This window comes from Leuresthes tenuis, unplaced genomic scaffold (genome assembly GCF_036924035.1).
Source record: "Leuresthes tenuis unplaced genomic scaffold, fLeuTen1.0.hap1 SCAF_6, whole genome shotgun sequence".
In the NCBI taxonomy this organism is placed as follows: Eukaryota; Metazoa; Chordata; class Actinopteri; order Atheriniformes; family Atherinopsidae; genus Leuresthes; species Leuresthes tenuis.
In genome coordinates, this window is record NW_027325360.1 from 31,109,411 (window position 1) to 31,137,145 (window position 27,735).

A 27,735-nucleotide genomic window follows, 5' to 3' on the forward strand; every position below is an offset into this window, starting at 1 on the left:
CTCTTGTCTTTGATTTCACACTTCTCACATTTAGTGTTGAGAAGGTGAGAACCATTAAAAGCATAAAGGAAAGTAGGTATGTCATTTTCGTTTTTCTAAGTTATCAAAACAAATTACACACAGGTTATTTCTTGGGAAACTAGCTCTTCCTTCATTTCTTTAGGTGAAAAGTGAGTAGGGTGATCTATATTTCCTTTTCGGACTCTCGGTGTTGGCCTCTGACGCAATGTTGCATTTAACTTTGAGTCCCTGGGGGTTGATTGCAGAGCTGAAGTTAAAAAGGAGACCTCATTTGGTGAGTCGGAGGGGAAGACTCTAGGTTCTTCCACTGAAGAACTGTCTGAAAGGGACCTAACCCTTCCCCTCTTCTCTGATACCACTGGGGAATCAGAGGCTCAGATGCCGTCCTCTTCGGCTGTTGACCTTCAGGGAGGTGAGTATCTTCACTAGACTCACCTGTCTGCTCTTCCTCCTCATTTAGCGTAGCTCCACCCTCTGCCTGTGAATTCTCACAGACTTCAACACTGAGTGGTGAGGCCTCTACAGACCCCTCCCCTTTTTGCTCCTCACTTCCAATCCAAGCTTTTGGCGGGAAGTTTGAATTTATTGGGTCAACCTCTTCACTTTGTTCACCAACTGCCACCTTTGGTCCTTCTCTTTGTTGGCTTGACTGTGGCTTTACCGTCTTTAATTTGTTGGCAAAAGATTTAGGGCAATCTCTGAAGAGGTGATTTAATTCTCCACAGAGATTACATTTCCTGCCATTTGGACACTCTCCAAAAGTTTGCCCAATTTCTCTGCTCTTCCCACATAACACCTTGGTACAAGCCTCAACCAGGTGCCCATGCTCACCACACTTGCGGCAGAACTTGGGCTGCCCCTGGTAGTGGATGTAACCTCGGTTTTCAAGGTGGCCAGAGTGTCGCCCACCCGCTGCACTGAGCACTCTTCAGCCCTTTTAAATGGTATAACTTTGCACTCCCGCACGCTCCAGCAAGCACCATTCAAGCAACAACTTTGCATTCCAGCTTCGAACATCGGCACAGTCGCAACAAGTAAGGCGACTCTACTCAGAGAAGTCACTCTGCACAGTAAGAAGATTTCTTTTGCACAGACAGAAAGGGCTTCACCCGCAAAGGTAAAGCCTGCCAAAAATAGAAACAACTCATTAGTGCTGCTCTCCACAGAAATCTTTAGTAAAAGGCGAAAGACTTGTACGTTATGAAGAGAAACCAGAGTACGATTATCCGTCACTGCGGGAGCAGGGCATCAGGCTAGTTGGCATAGCCACCTTCCCCATGGTGAGCTTTGCTTGGTTGAGACGCTTGCTCCCCCCCCCCCCCCCCCCCCCCTTGCTCCTCGGCTGACCAACCAGGAACAATCGGGCCCTATTCGATGGCTGCCTTGTCTTTTACTCTGTGCAAAAGACAAGGCAGCAACAAAAACACCACGAGAATCCCGTATTGAGGCTTTGTTCTCATCGCTCATTCGGTGTCGCGTTTCTTTCAAGCAATTCTCCCGGTTAGCCCACACTCGGCTCGCTCCCATAGCCGTGTTAAAGTCTACTTCGCATTCACTCTCTTTTCTCAGCAGACTCTTGGGATTTTATCTATAAAATGAATTCCTTCACTCAAACTATGTGAAAACTGCTTTGTCCTTAATATTTACCATGTCTAGAAAGATTTAAACAAAAAAAACAACGTTGTACTTTGCAGTAAAAGAAAGAGAAAATCTAAAGTTTCAGGAATCCGAGAATAAGCTTACTTTCATGAGTTCTTCACGATTTCGGATTTTGCTATAAAATGAATTCCTTCACTCAAACTAAATTAAAACTGCTAAACCGCTAATCTGTTATATGTAAGGCAGATGTCAAATTCACCGAAATAGGATCAAAGGGTATTCGGCCAATCGAGCTGTAGCAGCTTCGGTAAAAGAGTATAAGTTGAAGAGTTTGTGAATAAAGGTGTGCGCACACATAGTGTGCTGTACGAAAATAGGCAGGGAGCAATGCCGGCTGGGGTATATGTTCTTGTATGTTGTCTGACTGTTTGATTTGAATGTGTTGTGTAAGTGTCCTGTTGAATGTTACATGTTTGGGCTTTGACACGCTTCACTGTGGTTGTTAACTGTGTGGTGTGTCCTGAAATGTTATATGTTAGGGTTGTGAAATGCTTGTCAGTAGCTACCCACTTATTCATATATAGCAACTGACAACATAAGAAGTCTGGACATACTTTGATAGTAGTTGTAGAAGTATCCTTATTGATAATAGATCACTAATTCATAGTGATAGAACAGTAGATGAACAGGTGCTTGCACATGTCTCACGAAAATAAAATGGGTGTATGATTGCTGACGGCAGAGCAATACTGCCAAACTTATGAGTTCTTGTGGCAAACTTGATTCAGTGTCTTGACGTGTATACGCTGTTTCGCTGACTTGATTGTCACACGAAACAAAGTGTGTTTGATAAGATCCGACCATTTTATTACGGGAGGATCAGTATGTATGGATTCTGATGTGACTGATAAACCCATTCGTATCTTAAGCATAATCTAATACCTGAGACAACGCCCTGGCACACGATAAAAAAAAAAAAGAGAGAGAGCGGTTTTGTGTCCCCACAGTCCATAATGTAGAAAAGAGAGAAAAAAGCCTTTCTGATTTGGTGTGTGTGCTCATAGTGCAGAGTGTAGAGAAAAGAAAGCCGTTTTGGTGTCACGGGTGTTGTGACTTACACACACACATTTCTAAATTGAGAAAGGAAATTATTTTAGAGGAAGCACTAGAGTTTAGATCCCACATTTGTTGATAGGCATTCATTTATTTCTTCACTTCTGATGAAGTTTCAACAATAAACAACAAACTTTGTATTATGAGAAAGAACCAGACTCATTCTTCAGGAATCCGAAAATAAGCTCTATTTTATGAGTTATGCACGAATTCGGATTCTCCTATAAAACAAATTCATTAACTCAAACCAAGTTAAGACTGCTTTGTCCTTCATATTTATTCATGTCTAATCAAGTTTCAACGATAAACAACGTTGTACTTTGTAGAATGAGAAAGAACTTCTTCAGCAATAAGCATCTCTCGACATATGACGAAATACAGATTTTGCTATAAAATTAATTCCTTCTATCAGCCTGACTTAAAACTGTTTGTCCTCCTTATTTATCCACTTCAAATCAAGTTTCAACAATTAAAAAAAATTTGTAGTTTGAGAAAGAACAACTTAATCTTCAGCAATCAGTATAAAAAGAGGTGCAAATGCCAACCATACATACCTAAAAGGTGGAGCGGAAGTATTCAGCTGCAAGTAGGAGTGAATGTTCGACCATAATTTGTAAAAAGCGGGTAAGAAAAGGTTCGAATGCCCGACTATATATTAACAAAAGCGGGAGGAGAGGTCTTCGGATGAGAGTGGGTGAGAATTTCCAACCATAATCTATAAAATACGGTGAAAAAAAATATGTGAATGCCTCATAGAACACTAAAAGCGGAAGCGTTTGGCTGCAAGAAGGTGTGAATGTCCGACTATATTTGGTGAAAAGCAGGTGAAGCAAGGTCTGAATGCCCAACCTTACATCATCAAAAGCGAGATCAGAGGTGTTCGGCTGCAAGAAGGCCATAGTTTGCCAAAAGCGGGTAAGGTGCGAATGACCGACTAAATATCAACAAAAGTGGCGGCGGAGGTCTTCGGATGGAAGTGGGTGTGAATATCCCACCATACAAGTATGGTGGAGAGGAAGCTGTGAATGGCCGACCATAGTAAAAGGCGGGTGAGAGAAGGTGCGAATGTCAAACCATACATAATCAAAACAGGGAGCGGAGGTGTTCTGCTGTAAGAAGGTGTGAATGTCCAACCATAGTTGGTAAAAAGCGGGTAAGAAAAGGTTAAAATACCCGACTGTACACAATCAATAGCGGGAGCGGAGTTGTTCGGCTACTAAAAGGTGTGAAAGTCCGACCATGGTTTGTAAAAAGCGGGTAAGAAAAGGTGCGAATGCCCGACAATGTATGATCAAAAGAGGGAGTGGAGGTTTTCGGCTGCAAGAAGGTCTGAATGTCCAACCATAATTTGTAAAAACCGGGGAAGAAAAGGCTCGAAAGCCCGACTATACACCATCAAAAGTGGGAGCGGAGGTGTTCAGCTGCAAGACGGTCGGAATGTCCATCAATAATTGCTAGAAAACATGAAAGAAAATCTTCGAATATCAAACTGCACATGATCATAAGCGGGAGAGGAGGTGTTCAGCTGCAAGAAGGTGTGAATGTCTACCCATAATTACTGAAAAATGGGTAAGAAAAGGTGCGAATGCCTAACCATACATCATCAAAAGAGGGAGCGGAGGTGTTCCGCTGTAAGACGGTGTGAATGTCCGACCATAGATGGTAAAAAGCGGGTAAGAAAAGGTTAAATTACCCGACTGTACACAATCAAAAGAGGGAGCGGAGTTGTTCAGCTAAGAGAAGGTGTGAAAGTCCGACCTTGGTTTGTAAAAAGCGGGTAAGAAAAGGTTCGTATGCCCGAATATACACCATCAAAAGCGGAAGCGGAGGTGTTCGGCTGCAAGCAAGATATTGTGAACGTCCGACCAAAGTTTGTAAAAAGCAGTTAAGAAAAGGTTCGAATATCTAACCAAACATAATCAAAAGCGGGAGCAGAGCTGTTCGACTGGAAGTAGGTGTGAATGTCAGATCATAATTTGCAAAAAGCTGATGAGAAGGGGTGAGAATGCCCGACTATACACCAACAAATACGGTAGCGGAGTTGTTCGGCTGTGAGTAGGTGTGAATCTCCAACCATAATTGCTGAAAAATGTGTTAGAAAAGGTAAAAATGCCGGTCCATACATAATCAAAATCGGGAGAGGTGGTGTTCAGCTGCAAGAAGGTCTAAATGTCCATCAATAATTGCTAGAAAACATGAAAGAAAATTTTCGAAAATCAAACCACACATGATCATAAGTGGGAGAGGAGGTGTTCAGCTGCAAGAAGGTGTGAATGTCCACCCATAATACCTGAAAAATGGGTAAAAAAAAGGTGCGAATGCCCAACCATACATCATCAAAAGCAGGAGTGCATGTGTTCGGCTACAAGAAGGTGTGAACGTCCAACCAAAGTTTGTAAAAAGCAGTTAAGAAAAGGTTCGAATATCCAACCATACATAATCAAAAGTGGGAGCAGAGCTGTTCGACTGCAAATAGGGGTGAATGTCAGATCATAATTTGGAAAAAGCTGATGAGAAAGGGTGAGAATGCCCGACTATACACCATCAAATGCGGGAGCGGAGTTGTTCGGCTGTGAGTAGGTGTGAATCTCCGACCATAATTGCTGAAAAATGTGTTAGAAAAGGTAAGAATGCCGGTCCATACATCATCAAAAGCGAGAGAGGTTGTGTTCGGCTGCAAGTAGGTGTGAATGTCCAGCCATAATTACTCACAAACGGGTAAGAAAAGGTAGTATTGCCAGACCATATATGATCAAAACAGGGAGCGGAGGTGGTTCAGCTGCAAGAAGGTTTGAATGTCCGACTAAAGTTCAAATATATTAACAAAAGCGGGAGGAGAGGTCTTCGGATGAGAGTGGTTGAAAATTTCCAACCATAATGTATAAAATGCGGTGAAAAAAAGGTGTGATAGAACACTAAAAGGTGGAGCGGAAGTGTTCGGCTGCAAGAAGGTGTGAATGTCCGACTATATTTGGTGAAAAGCAGGTGAAGCAAGGTCTGAATGCCCAACCTTACATCATCAAAAGCGAGATCAGAGGTGTTTGGCTGCAAGAAGGCCATAGTTTGCCAAAAGCGGGTAAGGTGCGAATGTCCGACTAAATATCAACAAAATTTGGGGCGGAGGTCTTCGGATGCAAGTGGGTGTGAATGTCCGACTATATTTGGTGAAAAGCAGGTGAAGCAAGGTCTGAATGCCCAACCTTACATAATCAAAAGCGAGATCAGAGGTGTTTGGCTGCAAGAAGGCCATAGTTTGCCAAAAGCGGGTAAGGTGCGAATGACCGACTAAATATCAACAAAAGTGGGGGCGGAGGTCTTCGGATGCAGGTGGGTGTGAATATCCCACCATACAAGTATGGTGGAGAGGAAGCTGTGAATGGCCGACCATAGTAAAAGGCGAGTGAGAGAAGGTGCGAATGTCAAACCTTACATAATCAAAACAGGGAGCGGAGGTGTTCTGCTGTAAGAAGGTGTGAATGTCCAACCATAGTTGGTAAAAAGCGGGTAAGAAAAGGTTAAAATACCCGACTGTACACAATCAATAGCGGGAGCGGATTAGTTCGGCTACTAAAAGGTGTGAAAGTCCGACCATGGTTTGTAAAAAGCGGGTAAGAAAAGGTGCGAATGCCCGACAATGTATGATCAAAAGAGGGAGTGGAGGTTTTCGGCTGCAAGAAGGTCTGAATGTCCAACCATAATTTGTAAAAACCGGGGAGGAAAAGGCTCGAAAGCCCGACTATACACAATCAAAAGTGGGAGCGGAGGTGTTCAGCTGCAAGACGGTCTGAATGTCCATCAATAATTGCTAGAAAACATGAAAGAAAATTTTTGAATATCAAACTGCACATGATCATAAGCGGGAGAGGAGGTGTTCAGCTGCAAGAAGGTGTGAATGTCTACCCATAATTACTGAAAAATGGGTAAGAAAAGGTGCGAATGCCTAACCATACATCATCAAAAGAGGGAGCGGAGGTGTTCCGCTGTAAGACGGTGTGAATGTCCGACCATAGATGGTAAAAAGCGGGTAAGAAAAGGTTAAATTACCCGACTGTACACAATCAAAAGAGGGAGCGGAGTTGTTCAGCAAAGAGAAGGTGTGAAAGTCCGACCTTGGTTTGTAAAAAGCGGGTAAGAAAAGGTTCGTATGCCCGAATATACACCATCAAAAGCGGAAGCGGAGGTGTTCGGCTGCAAGATATTGTGAACGTCCGACCAAAGTTTGTAAAAAGCAGTTAAGAAAAGGTTCAAATATCTAACCAAACATAATCAAAAGCGGGAGCAGAGCAGTTCGACTGGAAGTAGGTGTGAATGTCAGATCATAATTTGCAAAAAGCTGATGAGAAAGGGTGAGAATGCCCGACTATACACCATCAAATGCGGTAGCGGAGTTATTTGGCTGTGAGTAGGTGTGAATCTCCAACCATAATTGCTGAAAAATGTGTTAGAAAAGGTAAAAATGCCGGTCCATACATCATCAAAATCGGGAGAGGTGGTGTTCAGCTGCAAGAAGGTCTAAATGTCCATCAATAATTGCTAGAAAACATGAAAGAAAATTTTCGAAAATCAAACCACACATGATCATAAGTGGGAGAGGAGGTGTTCAGCTGCAAGAAGGTGTGAATGTCCACCCATAATACCTGAAAAATGGGTAAAAAAAAGGTGCGAATGCCCAACCATACATCATCAAAAGCAGGAGTGCATGTGTTCGGCTACAAGAAGGTGTGAACGTCCAACCAAAGTTTGTAAAAAGCAGTTAAGAAAAGGTTCGAATATCCAACCAAACATAATCAAAAGCGGGAGCAGAGCTTTTCGACGGCAAGTAGGTGTGAATGTCAGATCATAATTTGCAAAAAGCTGATGAGATAGGGTGAGAATGCCCGACTATACACCATCAAATGCGGGAGCGGAGTTGTTCGGCTGTGAGTAGGTGTGAATCTCCGACCATAATTGCTGAAAAATGTGTTAGAAAAGGTAAGAATGCCGGTCCATACATCATCATTGAGCGAGAGAGGTTGTGTTCGGCTGCAAGTAGGTGTGACTGTTCGACTAAAGTTTGTAAAAAGTGGGTAAGACAAGGTGCGAATGCCTGACAATGTATGATCATAAGCGGGAGCGGAGGTGTTCAGCTGCAAGAAGGTCTACATGTCCATCAATAATTGCTAGAAAACATGAAAGAAACTTTTCGAAAATCAAACCACACATGATCATAAGTGGGATAGGAGGTGTTCAGCTGCAAGGTGTGAATGTCCACCCATAATTCCTGAAAAATGGGCAAAAAAAAGGTGTGAATGCCCAACCATACATCATCAAAAGCAGGAGTGGAAGTGTTCGGCTACAAGAAGGTGTGAACGTCCAACCAAAATATGTAAAAAGCAGTTAAGAAAAGGTTCGAATATCCAACCATACATAATCAAAAGCGGGAGCAGAGCTTTTCGACTGCAAGTAGGTGTGAATGTCAGATCATAATTTGCAAAAAGCTGATGAGAAAGGGTGAGAATGCCCGACTATACATCATCAAAGGCGGGAGCGGAGTTGTTCGGCTGTGATTAGGTGTGAATCTCCGACCATAATTGCTGAAAAATGTGTTAGAAAAGGTAAAAATGCCGGTCCATACATCATCAAAAGTGAGAGAGGTTGTGTTCGGCTGCAAGTAGGTGTGAATGTCCAGCCATAATTACTCACAAACGGGTAAGAAAAGGTAGTATTGCCAGACCATATATGATCAAAACAGGGAGCGGAGGTGGTTCAGCTGCAAGAAGGTTTGAATGTCCGACTAAAGTTAAAATATATTAAAGAAAGCGGGAGGAGAGGTCTTCGGATGAGAGTGGTTGAAAATTTCCGACCATAATGTATAAAATGCGGTGAAAAAAAGGTGTGATAGAACACTAAAAGGTGGAGCGGAAGTGTTCGGCTGCAAGAAGGTGTGAATGTCCGACTATATTTGGTGAAAAGCAGGTGAAGCAAGGTCTGAATGCCCAACCTTACATCATCAAAAGCGAGATCAGAGGTGTTTGGCTGCAAGAAGGCCATAGTTTGCCAAAAGCGGGTAAGGTGCGAATGTCATACTAAATATCAACAAAATTTGGGGCAGAGGTCTTCGGATGCAAGTGGGTGTGAATATCCAACCATACAAGTATGGTGGAGAGGAAGCTGTGAATAGCCGACCATAGTTTGGAAAAAGCGGGTAAGAAAAGGTTTGAATACCCGAACATACACCATCAAAAGAGGGAGCGGAGGTGTTCTGCTGTACGAAGGTGTGAATGTCCGACCATAGTTGGTAAGAAGCGGGTAAGAAAAGGTTAAAATACCCGACTGTACACAATCAATAGCGGGAGCGGATGTGTTCGGCTACAAGAAGGTGTGAAAGTCCGACCATGGTTTGTAAAAAGCGGGTAAGAAAAGGTGCGAATGTCCGACAATGTATGATCAAAAGAGAGAGCGGAGGTTTTCGGATATAAGAAGGTTTGAATGTCCCACCATAGTTTGTAAAAAGCGGGTAAGAAAAGGTTCGAATGCCCGACTATACACCATCAAAAGCGGGAGCAGAGGTGTTCCGCTGTAAGACGGTGTGAATGTCCGACCATAGTTGGTAAAAAGCGGGTAAGAAAAGGTTAAAATACCCGACTGTACACAATCAATAGCGGGAGCGGAGTTGTTCGGCTACAAGAAGGTGTGAAAGTCCGACCATGGTTTGTAAAAACCGGGAAGAAAAGGCTTGAAAGCCCGACTATACACCATCAAAAAGAAGGTTTGAATGTCCATCAATAATTGCTTTAAAACAAGAAAGTAAATTTTCGAACATCAAACCGTACATGATCATAAGCGGGAGAGGAGGTGTTCCGCTCTAAGACGGTGTGAATGTCCGACAATAGTTGGTAAAAAGCGGTAAGAAAAGGTTAAAATACCCGACTGTACACAATCAATAGCGGGAGCGGAGTTTTTCGGCTACTAAAAGGTGTGAAAGTCCGATCCTGGTTTGTAAAAAGCGGGTAAGAAAAGGTTCGAATGCCCGAACATACACCATCAAAAGAGGGAGCGGAGGTGTTCGGCTGTAAGACGGTGTGAATGTCCGATCATAGTTGGTAAAAAGCGGGTAAGAAAAGGTTAAAATACCCGACTGTACACAATCAAAAGAGGGAGCGGAGTTGTTCAGCTAAGAGAAGGTGTGAAAGTCCGACCATGGTTTGTAAAAAGCGGGTAAGAAAAGGTTCGTATGCCCGAAAATACACTATCAAAACCGGAAGCGTAGGTGTTCGGCTGCAAGAAGGTGTGAACGTCCGACCAAAGTTTGTAAAAAAGCAGTTAAGAAAAGGTTCGAATATCTAACCAAACATAATCAAAAGCGGATGAGAAGGTGTTCGACTGCAAGTAGGTGTGAATGTCAGAGAATAATTTGCAAAAAGCTGATGAGAAAGGGTGAGAAATCCCGACTATACACCATCAAATGCGGTAGCGGAGTTGTTCTGCTGTGAGTAGGTGTGATTCTCCAACCATAATTGCTGAAAAATGTGTTAGAAAAGGTAAGAATGCCTGTCCATACATCATCAAAAGCGGGAGAGGTGGTGTTCGGCTGCAAGTAGGTGTGAATGTCCATTAATAATTGCTTTAAAACATGAAAGAAAATTTTCGAATATCAAACCTTACATGATCATTAGCAGGAGAGGAGGTGTTCAGCTGCAAGAAGGTGTGAATGTCCAGCCATAATTACTCACAAATGGGTAAGAAAAGGTACTATTGCCAGACCATATATGATCAAAACAGGGAGCGGAGGTGGTTCAGCTGCAAGAAGGTTTGAATGTCCGACTAAAGTTTGTAAAAAGCGGGTAAGACAAGGTGTGAATGCCCAACAATGTATGATCAAAAGAGGAGCGGAGGTTTTCGGCTGCAAGAAGGTCTGAATGCCCACCCATAATTACTGAAAAATGGGTAAGAAAAGGTGCGAAAGCCCAACCGCACATGATCATAAGTGGATGAGAAGGTGTTCGACTGCAAGTAGGTGTGAATGTAAGATCATAATTTGTAAAAAGCGGGTAAGAAAAGGTAAGAATGCCCAACCATAAAATATCAAAAGCGGCAGCAGAGTTTTGGCTGGTATTTATCAATGTCTAGATAGATTTCAACAAAAAACAACGTTGTACTTTGCAGTAAAAGAAAGTGCAAATCAAAAGTTTTAGGAATCCGAGAATAAGCTTATTTTCATGAGTTCTGCACGATTTCGGATTTTATGTATAAAATGAATTTCTTCACGCAAACTAAGTTAACACTGCTTTGTCCTTCATATGTACCCATTTCTACATATATTTCAAGCATAAACTTCCTCATATTACCCTGAATGAGAAAGAGCCACACTTGTGATTAAGCCATACCTCCCTTTTGAGGAGTTCTGCATGATTTGGGATTTTATCTATAAAATTAATTCCTTCACTCAAACTATGTTAAAACGGCTTTTACCTTCATATTTATCAATGTCTCGATAGATTTAAACAAAAAAACAACGTTGTACTTTGCAATAAAAGAAAGAGCAAATCAAAAGTTTTAGGAATCCGAGAATAAGCTTATTTTCATGAGTTCTGCACGATTTCGGATTTTATGTATAAAATGAATTCATTCACTCAAACCAAGTTAAAACTGCTTTTTCCTTCATATTTATCAATGTCTAGATCGACTTCAACAAAGAACAACATTGTATTTTGCAGTAGAAGAAAGAGCGAAGGATCAGGAATCAGGATCAGGAATCCGAGAATAAGCTTATTTTCTTATGGGCAAGTGGGAACTGCTTTGTCCTTCATATTTATCAATGTGTAGATGGATTTCAACTTCTTCTACTGCAAAGTCCAATGTTTTTCTTTGTTGAAGTCGATCTAGACATTGATGAATATGGAAGGACAAAGCAGTTTTAACTTGGTTTGAGCAAAGCAATTCATTTTATAGCAAAATCCGAAATCGTGCAGAACTCATGAAAGCAGGCTTATACTCGGATTCCTGAAACTTTAGATTTGCTCTTTCTTTTACTGCAAAGTACAACGTTGTTTTTTTGTTTAAATATTTCTAGACATGGTAAATATGAAGGACAAATCAGTTTTAACATAGTTTGAGTGAAGTAATGCATTTTATAAGCAAAATCCCAAATCATGCGGAACTCACGAAATGCTTTTTCTCGCTTTTCACTGCTTTTTACAAACTTTGGTTGGACGTTCACACCTTCTTGCATCCGAACACCTCCGCTTCCGCTTTTGATGATGTATATTCGGTTATTCGAATCTTTTATTACCCGCTTTTTACAAACCATTGTCGGACTTTCACACCTTCTTGCAGCCGAACACCACCTCTCCCGCTTTTGATGATGTATGGTCCAGTATTCTTACCTTTTCTAACACATTTTTCAGCAATTATGGTCGGACAATCACACCTACTCACAGCTGGACACCTCCGCTCCCGCTTTTGATCATACAATGTCGGGACATCGCTCCTTGTCTTACCAGCTTTTTACAAACTTTAGTCGAACATTCACACCTTCTTGCAGCTGAACACCTCCGCTCCCGCTTTTGATGATGTATAGTCGGGCTTTCGAGCCTTTTCTTACCCGGTTTTTACAAATTATGGTTGGACATTCAGACCTTGCAGCCGAACACCTCCGCTCTCTCTTTTGATCATACATTGTTGGGCATTCGCACCTTGTCTTACCCGCTTTTTACAAACTATAGTCAGACATTCACACCTTGCAGCTGAACCTCCGCTCCCTGTTTTGATCATGTATGGTCTGGCAATACTACCTTTTCTTACCCCGTTTGTGAGTAATTATGGCTGGACATTCACACCTACTTGCAGTCGAACTGCTCTGCTACCGCTTTTGATTATGTTTGGTTTGGATATTCGAACCTTTTCTTAACTGCTTTTTACAAACCATGGTCGGACTTTCACACCTTCTTGTAGCCGAACAACTCCGCTCCCGCTTTTGATTGTGTACAGTCGGGTATTTTAACCTTTTCTTACCCGCTTTTTACCAACTATGGTCGGACATTCACACCGTCTTACAGCGGAACACCTCCACTCCCGCTTTTTATGGTGTATAGTCGGGCATTCGAACCTTTTCTTACCCGCTATTTACAAACTATGGTACGACATTCAAACCTTCGTGTATCCAAAAACTCCGCTCTCTCTTTTGATCATACATTGTCGGACATTCGCACCTTTTCTTACCCGCTTTTTACAAACCATGGTCGGACTGTCACACCTTCTTGTAACCGAACACATCCGCTCCCGCTATTGATTGTGTACAGTCGGGAATTTTAACCTTTTCTTACCCGCTTTTTACCAAGTATGGTCGGACATTCACACCTTCGTACAGCGGAACACCTCCGCTCCCTCTTTTGATGGTGTATGTTCGGGCATTCATACCTTTTCTTACCCGCTTTTTACAAACCATGGTCGGACTTTCACACCTTCTTGTAGCCGAACAACTCCGCTCCCGCTATTGATTGTGTACAGTCGGGTATTTTAACTTTTCTTACCCGCTTTTTACCAACTATGGTCGGACATTCACACCGTCTTACAGCGGAACACCTCCGCTCCCGCTTTTTATGGTGTATAGTCGGGCATTCGAACCTTTTCTTACCCGCTATTTACAAACTATGGTAGGACATTCAAACCTTCGTGTATCCGAAAACCTCCGCTCTCTCTTTTGATCATACATTGTCGGACATTCGCACCTTTTCTTACCCGCTTTTTACAAACCATGGTCGGACTGTCACACCTTCTTGTAGCCGAACACATCCACTCCCGCTATTGATTGTGTACAGTCGGGTATTTTAACCTTTTCTTACCCGCTTTTTACCAAGTATGGTCGGACATTCACACCTTCGTACAGCGGAACACCTCCGCTCCCTCTTTTGATGGTGTATGTTCGGGCATTCAAACCTTTTCTTACCCGCTTTTTCCAAACTATGGTCGGCTATTCACAGCTTCCTCTCCACCATACTTGTATGGTGGGATATTCACACCCACTTGCATCCGAAAACCTCCGCCCCAAATTTTGTTGATATTTAGTCGGACATTCGCACCTTACCCGCTTTTGGCAAACTATGGCCTTCTTGCAGCCAAACAACTCTGATCTTGCTTTTGATGATGTAAGGTTGGGTATTCAGACCTTGCTTCACCTGCTTTTCACCAAATATAGTCGGACATTCACACCTTCTTGCAGCCGAACACTTCCGCTCCACCTTTTAGTGTTCTATCACACCTTTTTTTTCACCGCATTTTATACATTATGGTTGGAAATTTTCAACCACTTTCATCCGAAGACCTCTCCTCCCGCTTTTGTTAATATATTTGAACTTTAGTTTGACATTCAAACCTTCTTGCAGCTGAACCACCTCCGCTCCCTGTTTTGATCATATATGGTCTGGCAATACTACCTTTTCTTACCCGTTTGTGAGTAATTATGGCTGGACATTCACACCTACTTGCAGCCGAACACAACCTCTCTCGCTTTTGATGATGTATGGACCGGCATTTTTACCTTTTCTAACACATTTTTCAGCAATTATGGTCGGAGATTCACACCTACTCACAGCCGAACAACTCCGCTCCCGCATTTAATGATGTATAGTCGGGCATTCTCACCCTTTCTCATCAGCTTTTTGCAAATTATTATCTGACATTCACACCTACTTGCAGTCGAAGAGCTCTGCTCCCGCTTTTGATTATGTTTGGTTGGATATTCGAACCTTTTCTTAACTTCTTTTTACATATTTTGGTTGGACGTTCACACCTTCTTGCATCCGAACACCTCCGCTTCCGCTTTTGATGATGTATATTCGGGCATTCGAACCTTTTATTACCCGCTTTTTACAAACCATTGTCGGACTTTCACACCTTCTTGCAGCTGAACACCACCTCTCCCGCTTTTGATGATGTATGGTCCAGTATTCTTACCTTTTCTAACACATTTTTCAGCAATTATGGTCGGACATTCACACCTACTCACAGCTGGACACCTCCGCTCCCGCTTTTGATCATACAATGTCGGGACATCGCTCCTTGTCTTACCAGCTTTTTACAAACTTTAGTCGAACATTCACACCTTCTTGCAGCTGAACACCTCCGCTCCCGCTTTTGATGATGTATAGTCGGGCTTTCGAGCCTTTTCTTACCCGGTTATTACAAATGATGGTTGGACATTCAGACCTTGCAGCCGAACACCTCCGCTCTCTCTTTTGATCATACATTGTCGGGCATTCGCACCTTGTCTTACCCGCTTTTTACAAACTATAGTCAGACATTCACACCTTGCAGCTGAACCTCCGCTCCCTGTTTTGATCATGTATGGTCTGGCAATACTACCCTTTCTTCCCCCGTTTGTGAGTAATTATGGCTGGACATTCACACCTACTTGCAGTCGAACAGCTCTGCTCCCGCTTTTGAATATGTTTGGTTGGATATTCGAACCTTTTCTTAATTGCTTTTTACAAACCATGGTCGGACTTTCAGACCTTCTTGTAGCCGAACAACTCCGCTCCCGCTATTGATTTTGTTCAGTCGGGTATTTTAACCTTTTCTTACCCGCTTTTTACCAACTATGGTCGGACATTCACACCGTCTTACAGCGGAACACCTCCACTCCCGCTTTTTATGGTGTATAGTCGGGCATTCGAACCTTTTCTTACCCGCTATTTACAAACTATGGTAGGACATTCAAACTTTCGTGTATCCGAAAACCTCTGCTCTCTCTTTTGATCATACATTGTCGGACATTCGCACCTTTTCTTACCCGCTTTTTACAAAACATGGTCGGACTGTCACACCTTCTTGTAGCCGAACACATCCGCTCCCGCTATTGATTGTGTACAGTCGGGTATATTAACCTTTTCTTACTCGCTTTTTACCAAGTATGGTTGGACATTCACACCTTCGTACAGCGGAACACCTCCGCTCCCTCTTTTGATGGTGTATGTTCGGGCATTCCAACCTTTTCTTACCCGCTTTTTCCAAACTATGGTCGGCTATTCACAGCTTCCTCTCCACCATACTTGTATGGTGGGATATTCACACCCACTTGCATCCGAAGACCTCCGCCCCAAATTTTGTTGATATTTAGTCGGACATTCGCACCTTACCCGCTTTTGGCAAACTATGGCCTTCTTGCAGCCAAACAACTCTGATCTTGCTTTTGATGATGTAAGGTTGGGCATTCAGACCTTGCTTCACCTGCTTTTCACCAAATATAGTCGGACATTCACACCTTCTTGCAGCCGAACACTTCCGCTCCACCTTTTAGTGTTCTATCACACCTTTTTTTTCACCGCATTTTATACATTATGGTTGGAAATTTTCAACCACTCTCATCCGAAGACCTCTCCTCCCACTTTTGTTAATATATTTGAACTTTAGTTTGACATTCAAACCTTCTTGCAGCTGAACCACCTCCGCTCCCTGTTTTGATCATATATGGTCTGGCTACTACCTTTTCTTACCCGTTTGTGAGTAATTATGGCTGGACATTCACACCTACTTGCAGCCGAACACAACCTCTCTCGCCTTTGATGATGTATGGACCGGCATTTTTACCTTTTCTAACACATTTTTCAGCAATTATGGTCGGAGATTCACACCTACTCACAGCCGAACAACTCCGCTCCCGCATTTGATGATGTATAGTCGGGCATTCTCACCCTTTCTCATCAGCTTTTTGCAAATTATGATCTGACATTCACACCTACTTGCAGTCGAACAGCTCTGCTCCCGCTTTTGATTATGTTTGGTTGGATATTCTAACCTTTTCTTAACTTCTTTTTACATATTTTGGTTGGACGTTCACACCTTCTTGTAGCCGAACACTTCCACTCCTGCTTTTGATGATGTATGGTTGGGCATTCACACCTTTTTTTTGCCCATTTTTCAGGAATTATGGGTGGACATTCACACCTTGCAGCTGAACACCTCCTATCCCACTTATGCTCATGTGCGGTTTGATTTTCGAAAAGTTTCTTTCATGTTTTCTAGCAATTATTGATGGACATGTAGACCTTCTTGCAGCTGAACACCTCCGCTCCCGCTTTTGATCATACATTGTCAGGCATTCGCACCTTGTCTTACCCACTTTTTACAAACTTTAGTCGAACAGTCACACCTTTTTGCAGCCGAACACCACCTCTCCCGCTTTTGATGATGTATGGTCCAGCATTCTTACCTTTTCTAACACATTCTTCAGCAATTATGGTCGGACTTTCACACCTTCTTGTAGCCGAACAACTCCGCTCCCGCTATTGATTGTGTACAGTCGGGTATTTTAACCTTCTCTTACCCGCTTTTTACCAACTATGGTCGGACATTCACACCGTCTTACAGCGGAACACCTCTGCTCCCGCTTTTTACAAACCATGGTCGGACTGTCACATCTTCTTGTAGCCGAACACATCCGCTCCCGCTATTGATTGTGTACAGTCGGGTATTTTAACCTTTTCTTACCCGCTTTTTACCAAGTGTGGTCGGCCATTCACACCTTCGTACAGCGGAACACCTCCGCTCCCTCTTTTGATTGTGTATGTTCGGGCATTCAAACCTTTTCTTACCCGCTTTTTCCAAACTATGGTCGGCTATTCACAGCTTCCTCTCCACCATACTTGTATGGTGGGATATTCACACCCACTTGCATCCGAAGACCTCCGCCCCAAATTTTGTTGATATTTAGTCGGACATTCGCACCTTACCCGCTTTTGGCAAACTATGGCCTTCTTGCAGCCAAACACCTCTGATCTCGCTTTTGATGATGTAAGGTTGGGCATTCAGACCTTGCTTCACCTGCTTTTCACCAAATATAGTCGGACATTCACACCTTCTTGCAGCCGAACACTTCCGCTCCACCTTTTAGTGTTCTATCACACCTTTTTTTCACCGCATTTTATACATTATGGTCGGAAATTTTCAACCACTCTCATCCGAAGACCTCTCCTCCCGCTTTTGTTAATATATTTGAACTTTAGTCGGACATTAACACCTTCTTGCAGCTTAACCACCTCCGCTCCCTGTTTTGATCATGTATGGTCTGGCAATACTACCTTTTCTTACCCATTTGTGAGTAATTATGGCTGGACATTCACACCTACTTGCAGCCGAACACCACCTCTCCTGCTTTTGATGATGTATGGACCGGCATTTTTACCTTTTCTAACACATTTTTCAGCAATTATGGTTGGAGATTCACACCTACTCACAGCCGAACACCTCCGCTCCCGCATTTGATGGTGTACAGTCGGGCATACAAACCTGTTCTTACCCGCTTTTTACAAACTATGGTCGGACATTCAAACCTTCTTGTAGCCGAACACATCCACTCCTGCTTTTGATGATGTATGGTTGGGCATTCGCACCTTTTCTTACCCATTTTTCAGTAATTATGGGTGGATATTCACACCTTCTTGCAGCGGAACACCTCCTCTCCCGCTTATGATTATGTGCGGTTTGATATTCGAAAATTTTCTTTCATGTTTTATAGCAATTATTGATGGACATTCATACCTTCTTGAAGCCGAACACATCCACTCCTGCTTTTGATGATGTATGGTTGGGCATTCGAACCTACTTGTTGCCCGTTTTTCATTAATTATGGGTGGACATTCACACCTTGTCGCAGCCAAACACCTCCGCTCCCTGTTTTGATCATGTATGTTTTGACATTCGCACCTTTTCTCACCTGCTTTTTACTATTGTCGGCCAATCACAGCTTCCTCTCCACCATACTTGTATGGTAGGAAATTCTCACCCACTCTCATCCGAAGACCTCTCCTCCCGCTTTTGTTAATATTTAGTCGGGCATTCGAACCTTTTCTTACCCACTTTTTACAAATTATGGTCGAACATTCACACCTACTTGCAGCTGAATACTTCCGCTCCACCTTTTAGTGATGTATAGTTGGCATTTGCACCTTTTGTTACCCTCTTTTTATACTGATTGCTGAAGATTAAGTTGTTCTTTCTCAAACTACAATTTTTTTTTAATTGTTGAAACTTGATTTGAAGTGGATAAATAAGGAGGACAAACAGTTTTAAGTCACGCTGATAGAAGAAATTAATTTTATAACAAAATCTGTATTTCGTCATATGTCGAGAGATGCTTATTGCTGAAGAAGTTCTTTCACATTCTACAAAGTACGTTGTTTATCGTTGAAACTTGATTAGACATGAATAAATATGAAGGACAAAGCAGTCTTAACTTGGTTTGAGTTAATTAATTCGTTTTATAGGAGAATCCGAATTCGTGCTTATTTTCGGATTCCTGAAGAATGAGTCTGGTTCTTTCTCATAATACAAAGTTTGTTGTTTATTGTTGAAACTTCATCAGAAGCGAAGAAATAAATGAATGCCTATCAACAAATGTGGGATCTAAACTCTACTGCTTCCTCTAAAATAATTTCTTTTCTCAATTCAGAAATGTGTGTGTGTAAGTCACAACACCCGTGACACCAAAACGGCTTTCTTTTCTCTCTTTTCTCTACACTCTGCACTATGAGCACACACACCAAATCAGAAAGGCTTTTTTCTCTCTTTTCTACATTATGGACTGTGGGGACACAAAACCGCTCTCTCTTTTTTTTTTTGATTGTGTGCCAGGGCGTTGTCTCACGTATTAGATTATGCTTAAGATACGAATGGGTTTATCAGTCACATCAGAATCCATACATACTGATCCTCCCGTAATAAAATGGTCGGATCTTATCAAACACACTTTGTTTCTTGTGACAATCAAGTCAGCGAAACAGCGTATACACGTCAAGACACTGAATCAAGTTTGCCACAAGAACTCATAAGTTTGGCAGTATTGCTCTGCCGTCAGCAATCATACACCCATTTTATTTTCGTGAGACGTGCAGGCACCTGTTCATCTACTGTTCTATCACTATGAATTAGTTTATCTATTATCAATAAGGATACTTCTACAACTACTATCAAAGTATGTCCAGACTTCTTATGTTGTCAGTTGCTATATATGAATAAGTGGATAGCTACTGACAAGCATTAAGCATGTCACACAGCCCAAACATATAACATTTCAGGACACACCACACAGTTAACAACCACAGTGAAGTGTCAAAGCCCAAACATTCAACAGGACACTTACACAACACATTCAAATCAAACAGTCAGACAACATACAAGAACATATACCCCAGCCGGCATTGCTCCCTGCCTATTTTCCTACAGCTCACTATGTGTGCGCACACCTTTATTCACAAACTCTTCAACTTATACTCTTTTACCGAAGCTGCTACAGCTCGATTGGCCGAATACCCTTAGATCCTATTTCGGTGAATTTGACATCTGCCTTACATGTAACAGATTAGCGGTTTAGCAGTTTTAATTTAGTTTGAGTGAAGGAATTCATTTTATAGCAAAATCCGAAATCGTGAAGCACTCATGAAAGTAAGCTTATTCTCGGATTCCTGAAACTTTAGATTTGCTCTTTCTTTTACTGCAAAGTACAACGTTGTTTGTTTTGTTTAAATCTTTCTAGACATGGTAAATATGAACGACAAAGCAGTTTTGACATAGTTTGAGTGAAGGAATTCATTTTATAGATAAAATCCCAAGAGTCTGCAGAGAAAAGAGAGTGAATGCGAAGTAGACTTTAACACGGCTATGGGAGCGGGCCGAGTGTCGGCTAACCGGGAGAATTGCTTGAAAGAAACGCGACACCGAATGAGCGGTCAGAACAAAGCCTCAATACGGGATTCTCGTGGTGTTTTTGTTGCTGCCTTGTCTTTTGCATAGAGTAAAAGAAAAGGCAGCCATCGAATAGGGCCCGATTGTTCCTACTTGGTCAGCCGAGGAGCAAGGGGGGGGGGCAAGCGTCTCAACCAAGCAAAGCTCACCATGGGGAAGGTGGCTATACCAACTAGCCTGATGCCCTGCTCCCGCAGTGACGGATAATCGTACTCTGGTTTCTCTTCATAACATACAAGTCTTTCGCCTTTTACTAAAGACTTCCGTGGAGAGCAGCACTAATGAGTTGTTTCTATTATATTACCGGGAGTTGTGTAAGTGTCCTGTTGAATGTTACATGTTTGGGCTTTGACACGCTTCACTGTGGTTGTTAACTGTGTGGTGTGTCCTGAAATGTTATATGTTTGGGCTGTGTGACATGCTTAATGCTTGTCAGTAGCTACCCACTTATTCATATATAGCAACTGACTACGTAAGAAGTCCGGACATACTTTGATAGAGTAGTTGTAGAAGTATCCTTATTGATAATAGATAAACTAATTCATAGTGATAGAACAGTAGATGAACAGGTGCCTGCACATGTCTCACGAAAATAAAATGGATGTATGATTGCTGACGGCAGAGCAATACTGCCAAACTTATGAGTTCTTTTGGCAAACTTGATTCAGTGTCTTGACGTGTATACGCTGTTTCGCTGACTTGATTGTCACAAGAAACAAAGTGTGTTTGATAAGATCCGACCATTTTATTACGGGATGATCAGTATGTATGGATTCTGATGTGACTGATAAACCCATTCGTATCTTAAGCACAATCTAATACGTGAGACAACGCCCTGGCACACGATAAAAAAAAAAAGAGAGAGCGGTTTTGTGTCCCCACAGTCCATAATGTAGAAAAGAGAGAAAAAAGCCTTTCTGATTTGGTGTGTGTGCTCATAGTGCAGAGTGTAGAGAAAAGAAAGCCGTTTTGGTGTCACGGGTGTTGTGACTTACACACACACATTTCTAAATTGAGAAAGGAAATTATTTTAGAGGAAGCACTAGAGTTTAGATCCCACATTTGTTGATAGGCATTCATTTATTTCTTCACTTCTGATAAAAATGATAAGACTGACCTAAAGAATTGGAGGCACATCACACTTTTAAACTTTGACTGTAAACTTTTTAGCAAGGTTTTAACGACACGGATGTCCTCTGTTTTAGAGGAGGTAATTCACCCAGACCAGGCTTGTGTCATCTCAGAGAGACAACTCACCGACAGCCTCGTACTGATTCGAGACATCATTGATTACGCTAGAGACAGAAACACCCGGCTTGTCATCTTAAATTTAGACTTTGAAAAAGCTTTTGATCGGGTCTCGCATCAATATCTCTTTCAGGTGTTGCAGCCATCGAATAGGGCCCGATTGTTCCTACTTGGTGAGATTTGCTTGGTTGAGACGCTTGCTCCCCCCCCCTTGCTCCTCGGCTGACCAAGTAGGAACAATCGGGCCCTATTCGATGGCTGCCTTGTCTTTTACTCTGTGCAAAAGACAAGGCAGCCACAAACACCACGGGAACACCGTATTGAGGCTTTGTTCTGACCACTCATTCGGTGTCGCGTTTCTTTCAAGCAATTCTCCCGGTTAGCCCACACTCAGCTCGCTCCCAGAGCTGTGTTAAAGTCTACTTCGCATTCACTCTCTTTTCTCAGCAGATTAAAAGAAAGTTTCATCTTGGGCTCCCTGAAACTTCCATCCTGCATCGCTGTTTGCTTTTTCACAAGAGCAGAGAAGAGCGCACCGTTCCCAGCGGCACTGCAGTACTGGGTCGATGCTTGGAGTGAACGGAGCAAGCTTCTTTTTCAACTCCTATTCTTAAAAATCCATTTAATATGTAGTCCTCGTATAGAGGACATATTAAACTGATAAGAACAGATACTACACTTGATCTTAGCCAAAAGGCCGAGAAGCGATAACTGTCCACTGTTTCAGGTCCGAGGGCCCTTGCTGGCACAATGCGCACTTGTAGCAGTGTTCTTTTTATGGCCATAGGTGGCCAGAGTGTCACGTTGCACCTCCGCCCACCCGCTGCACTGAGCACTCTTCAGCCCTTTTAAATGGTATAACTTTGCACTCCCGCATGCTCCAGCAAGCACCATTCAAGCAACAACTTTGCACTCCAGCTTCGAACATCGGCACAATCGCAACAAGTAAGGCGACTCTACTCAGAGAAGTAACTCTGCACAGTAACAAAATTTATTTTGCACAGACAGAAAGGGCTTCACCCGCAAAGGTAAAGCCTGCCAAAAATAGAAACAACTTATTAGTGCTGCTCTCCACGAAAGTCTTTAGTAAAAGGCGAAAGACTTGTATGTTATGAAGAGAAACCAGAGTACGATTATCCGTCACTGCGGGAGCAGGGCATCAGGCTAGTTGCCATAGCCACCTTCCCCATGGTGAGCGTTGCTTGGTTGAAACGCTTGCCCCTGTGCAATCGACAAGGCAGCAACAAAAACACCACGGGAACACCGTATTGAGGCTTTGTTCTGACCGCTCATTCGGTGTCGCGTTTCTTTCAAGCAATTCTCCCGGTTAGCCCACACTCGGCTCGCTCCCAGAGCCGTGTTAAAGTCTACTTCGCATTCACTCTCTTTTCTCAGCAGACTCTTGGGATTTTATCTATAAAATGAATTCCTTCACTCAAACTATGTTAAAACTGCTTTGTCCTTCATATTTACCATGTCTAGAAAGATTTAATCAAAAAAAAAACAACGTTGTACTTTGCAGTAAAAGAAAGAGCAAATCTAAAGTTTCAGGAATCCGAGAATAAGCTTACTTTCATGAGTTCTTCACAATTTCGGATTTTGCGATAAAATGAATTCCTTCACTCGAACTAAATTAAAACTGCTAAACCGCTAATCTGTTACATGTAAGGCAGATGTCAAATTCACCGAAATAGGATCTAAGGGTATTCGGCCAATCGAGCTGTAGCAGCTTTGGTAAAAGAGTATAAGTTGAAGAGTTTGTGAATAAAGGTGTGCGCACACATAGTGAGCTGTAGGAAAATAGGCAGGGAGCAATGCCGGCTGGGGTATATGTTCTTGTATGTTGTCTGACTGTTTGATTTGAATGTGTTGTGTAAGTGTCCTGTTGAATGTTACATGTTTGGGCTTTGACACTTCACTGTGGTTGTATATATGAATAAGTGGATAGCTACTGACAAGCATTAAGCATGTCACACAGCCCAAACATATAACATTTCAGGACACACCACACAGTTAACAACCACAGTGAAGTGTCAAAGCCCAAACATTCAACAGGACACTTACACAACACATTCAAATCAAACAGTCAGACAACATACAAGAACATATACCCCAGCCGGCATTGCTCCCTGCCTATTTTCCTACAGCTCACTATGTGTGCGCACACCTTTATTCACAAACTCTTCAACTTATACTCTTTTACCGAAGCTGCTACAGCTCGATTGGCCGAATACCCTTAGATCCTATTTCGGTGAATTTGACATCTGCCTTACATGTAACAGATTAGCGGTTTAGCAGTTTTAATTTAGTTTGAGTGAAGGAATTCATTTTATAGCAAAATCCGAAATCGTGAAGCACTCATGAAAGTAAGCTTATTCTCGGATTCCTGAAACTTTAGATTTGCTCTTTCTTTTACTGCAAAGTACAACGTTGTTTGTTTTGTTTAAATCTTTCTAGACATGGTAAATATGAACGACAAAGCAGTTTTGACATAGTTTGAGTGAAGGAATTCATTTTATAGATAAAATCCCAAGAGTCTGCAGAGAAAAGAGAGTGAATGCGAAGTAGACTTTAACACGGCTATGGGAGCGGGCCGAGTGTCGGCTAACCGGGAGAATTGCTTGAAAGAAACGCGACACCGAATGAGCGGTCAGAACAAAGCCTCAATACGGGATTCTCGTGGTGTTTTTGTTGCTGCCTTGTCTTTTGCATAGAGTAAAAGAAAAGGCAGCCATCGAATAGGGCCCGATTGTTCCTACTTGGTCAGCCGAGGAGCAAGGGGGGGGGGCAAGCGTCTCAACCAAGCAAAGCTCACCATGGGGAAGGTGGCTATACCAACTAGCCTGATGCCCTGCTCCCGCAGTGACGGATAATCGTACTCTGGTTTCTCTTCATAACATACAAGTCTTTCGCCTTTTACTAAAGACTTCCGTGGAGAGCAGCACTAATGAGTTGTTTCTATTATATTACCGGGAGTTGTGTAAGTGTCCTGTTGAATGTTACATGTTTGGGCTTTGACACGCTTCACTGTGGTTGTTAACTGTGTGGTGTGTCCTGAAATGTTATATGTTTGGGCTGTGTGACATGCTTAATGCTTGTCAGTAGCTACCCACTTATTCATATATAGCAACTGACTACGTAAGAAGTCCGGACATACTTTGATAGAGTAGTTGTAGAAGTATCCTTATTGATAATAGATAAACTAATTCATAGTGATAGAACAGTAGATGAACAGGTGCCTGCACATGTCTCACGAAAATAAAATGGATGTATGATTGCTGACGGCAGAGCAATACTGCCAAACTTATGAGTTCTTTTGGCAAACTTGATTCAGTGTCTTGACGTGTATACGCTGTTTCGCTGACTTGATTGTCACAAGAAACAAAGTGTGTTTGATAAGATCCGACCATTTTATTACGGGATGATCAGTATGTATGGATTCTGATGTGACTGATAAACCCATTCGTATCTTAAGCACAATCTAATACGTGAGACAACGCCCTGGCACACGATAAAAAAAAAAAGAGAGAGCGGTTTTGTGTCCCCACAGTCCATAATGTAGAAAAGAGAGAAAAAAGCCTTTCTGATTTGGTGTGTGTGCTCATAGTGCAGAGTGTAGAGAAAAGAAAGCCGTTTTGGTGTCACGGGTGTTGTGACTTACACACACACATTTCTAAATTGAGAAAGGAAATTATTTTAGAGGAAGCACTAGAGTTTAGATCCCACATTTGTTGATAGGCATTCATTTATTTCTTCACTTCTGATAAAAATGATAAGACTGACCTAAAGAATTGGAGGCACATCACACTTTTAAACTTTGACTGTAAACTTTTTAGCAAGGTTTTAACGACACGGATGTCCTCTGTTTTAGAGGAGGTAATTCACCCAGACCAGGCTTGTGTCATCTCAGAGAGACAACTCACCGACAGCCTCGTACTGATTCGAGACATCATTGATTACGCTAGAGACAGAAACACCCGGCTTGTCATCTTAAATTTAGACTTTGAAAAAGCTTTTGATCGGGTCTCGCATCAATATCTCTTTCAGGTGTTGCAGCCATCGAATAGGGCCCGATTGTTCCTACTTGGTGAGATTTGCTTGGTTGAGACGCTTGCTCCCCCCCCCTTGCTCCTCGGCTGACCAAGTAGGAACAATCGGGCCCTATTCGATGGCTGCCTTGTCTTTTACTCTGTGCAAAAGACAAGGCAGCCACAAACACCACGGGAACACCGTATTGAGGCTTTGTTCTGACCACTCATTCGGTGTCGCGTTTCTTTCAAGCAATTCTCCCGGTTAGCCCACACTCAGCTCGCTCCCAGAGCTGTGTTAAAGTCTACTTCGCATTCACTCTCTTTTCTCAGCAGATTAAAAGAAAGTTTCATCTTGGGCTCCCTGAAACTTCCATCCTGCATCGCTGTTTGCTTTTTCACAAGAGCAGAGAAGAGCGCACCGTTCCCAGCGGCACTGCAGTACTGGGTCGATGCTTGGAGTGAACGGAGCAAGCTTCTTTTTCAACTCCTATTCTTAAAAATCCATTTAATATGTAGTCCTCGTATAGAGGACATATTAAACTGATAAGAACAGATACTACACTTGATCTTAGCCAAAAGGCCGAGAAGCGATAACTGTCCACTGTTTCAGGTCCGAGGGCCCTTGCTGGCACAATGCGCACTTGTAGCAGTGTTCTTTTTATGGCCATAGGTGGCCAGAGTGTCACGTTGCACCTCCGCCCACCCGCTGCACTGAGCACTCTTCAGCCCTTTTAAATGGTATAACTTTGCACTCCCGCATGCTCCAGCAAGCACCATTCAAGCAACAACTTTGCACTCCAGCTTCGAACATCGGCACAATCGCAACAAGTAAGGCGACTCTACTCAGAGAAGTAACTCTGCACAGTAACAAAATTTATTTTGCACAGACAGAAAGGGCTTCACCCGCAAAGGTAAAGCCTGCCAAAAATAGAAACAACTTATTAGTGCTGCTCTCCACGAAAGTCTTTAGTAAAAGGCGAAAGACTTGTATGTTATGAAGAGAAACCAGAGTACGATTATCCGTCACTGCGGGAGCAGGGCATCAGGCTAGTTGCCATAGCCACCTTCCCCATGGTGAGCGTTGCTTGGTTGAAACGCTTGCCCCTGTGCAATCGACAAGGCAGCAACAAAAACACCACGGGAACACCGTATTGAGGCTTTGTTCTGACCGCTCATTCGGTGTCGCGTTTCTTTCAAGCAATTCTCCCGGTTAGCCCACACTCGGCTCGCTCCCAGAGCCGTGTTAAAGTCTACTTCGCATTCACTCTCTTTTCTCAGCAGACTCTTGGGATTTTATCTATAAAATGAATTCCTTCACTCAAACTATGTTAAAACTGCTTTGTCCTTCATATTTACCATGTCTAGAAAGATTTAATCAAAAAAAAAACAACGTTGTACTTTGCAGTAAAAGAAAGAGCAAATCTAAAGTTTCAGGAATCCGAGAATAAGCTTACTTTCATGAGTTCTTCACAATTTCGGATTTTGCGATAAAATGAATTCCTTCACTCGAACTAAATTAAAACTGCTAAACCGCTAATCTGTTACATGTAAGGCAGATGTCAAATTCACCGAAATAGGATCTAAGGGTATTCGGCCAATCGAGCTGTAGCAGCTTTGGTAAAAGAGTATAAGTTGAAGAGTTTGTGAATAAAGGTGTGCGCACACATAGTGAGCTGTAGGAAAATAGGCAGGGAGCAATGCCGGCTGGGGTATATGTTCTTGTATGTTGTCTGACTGTTTGATTTGAATGTGTTGTGTAAGTGTCCTGTTGAATGTTACATGTTTGGGCTTTGACACTTCACTGTGGTTGTTAACTGTGTGGTGTGTCCTGAAATGTTATATGTTTGGGCTGTGTTACATGCTTAATGCTTGTCAGTAGCTACCCACTTATTCATATATATAACAACTGACAACATAAGAAGTCTGGACATACTTTGATAGTAGTTGTAGAAGTATCCTTATTGATAATAGATAAACTAATTCATAGTGATAGAACAGTAGATGA

The 27,735-nt window shown here is 42.5% G+C and overlaps 7 non-coding genes across 7 annotated transcripts; 2 read left to right on the forward strand and 5 right to left on the reverse strand.

Annotated features, from left to right (window-relative positions):
* Positions 1-1,127: 1,127 nt before the first annotated feature.
* Positions 1,128-1,241, reverse strand: LOC140310655 (U5 spliceosomal RNA). Its single transcript, XR_011916705.1, has one exon. It is a non-coding gene; the product is annotated as a U5 spliceosomal RNA (small nuclear RNA).
* Positions 1,242-20,660: 19,419 nt separating this feature from the next.
* LOC140310813 (U5 spliceosomal RNA) lies at positions 20,661-20,776 on the forward strand. The gene has a single exon (XR_011916849.1). It is a non-coding gene; the product is annotated as a U5 spliceosomal RNA (small nuclear RNA).
* Positions 20,777-22,224: 1,448 nt separating this feature from the next.
* LOC140310360 (U2 spliceosomal RNA) lies at positions 22,225-22,408 on the reverse strand. Its single transcript, XR_011916439.1, has one exon. It is a non-coding gene; the product is annotated as a U2 spliceosomal RNA (small nuclear RNA).
* A 308-nt stretch (positions 22,409-22,716) lies between these two features.
* LOC140310788 (U5 spliceosomal RNA) lies at positions 22,717-22,830 on the reverse strand. Its single transcript, XR_011916826.1, has one exon. It is a non-coding gene; the product is annotated as a U5 spliceosomal RNA (small nuclear RNA).
* A 1,744-nt stretch (positions 22,831-24,574) lies between these two features.
* LOC140310815 (U5 spliceosomal RNA) lies at positions 24,575-24,690 on the forward strand. The gene has a single exon (XR_011916850.1). It is a non-coding gene; the product is annotated as a U5 spliceosomal RNA (small nuclear RNA).
* Positions 24,691-26,138: 1,448 nt separating this feature from the next.
* Positions 26,139-26,322, reverse strand: LOC140310361 (U2 spliceosomal RNA). Its single transcript, XR_011916440.1, has one exon. It is a non-coding gene; the product is annotated as a U2 spliceosomal RNA (small nuclear RNA).
* A 308-nt stretch (positions 26,323-26,630) lies between these two features.
* LOC140310789 (U5 spliceosomal RNA) lies at positions 26,631-26,744 on the reverse strand. The gene has a single exon (XR_011916827.1). It is a non-coding gene; the product is annotated as a U5 spliceosomal RNA (small nuclear RNA).
* Between the last annotated feature and the right edge of the window lie 991 nt (positions 26,745-27,735).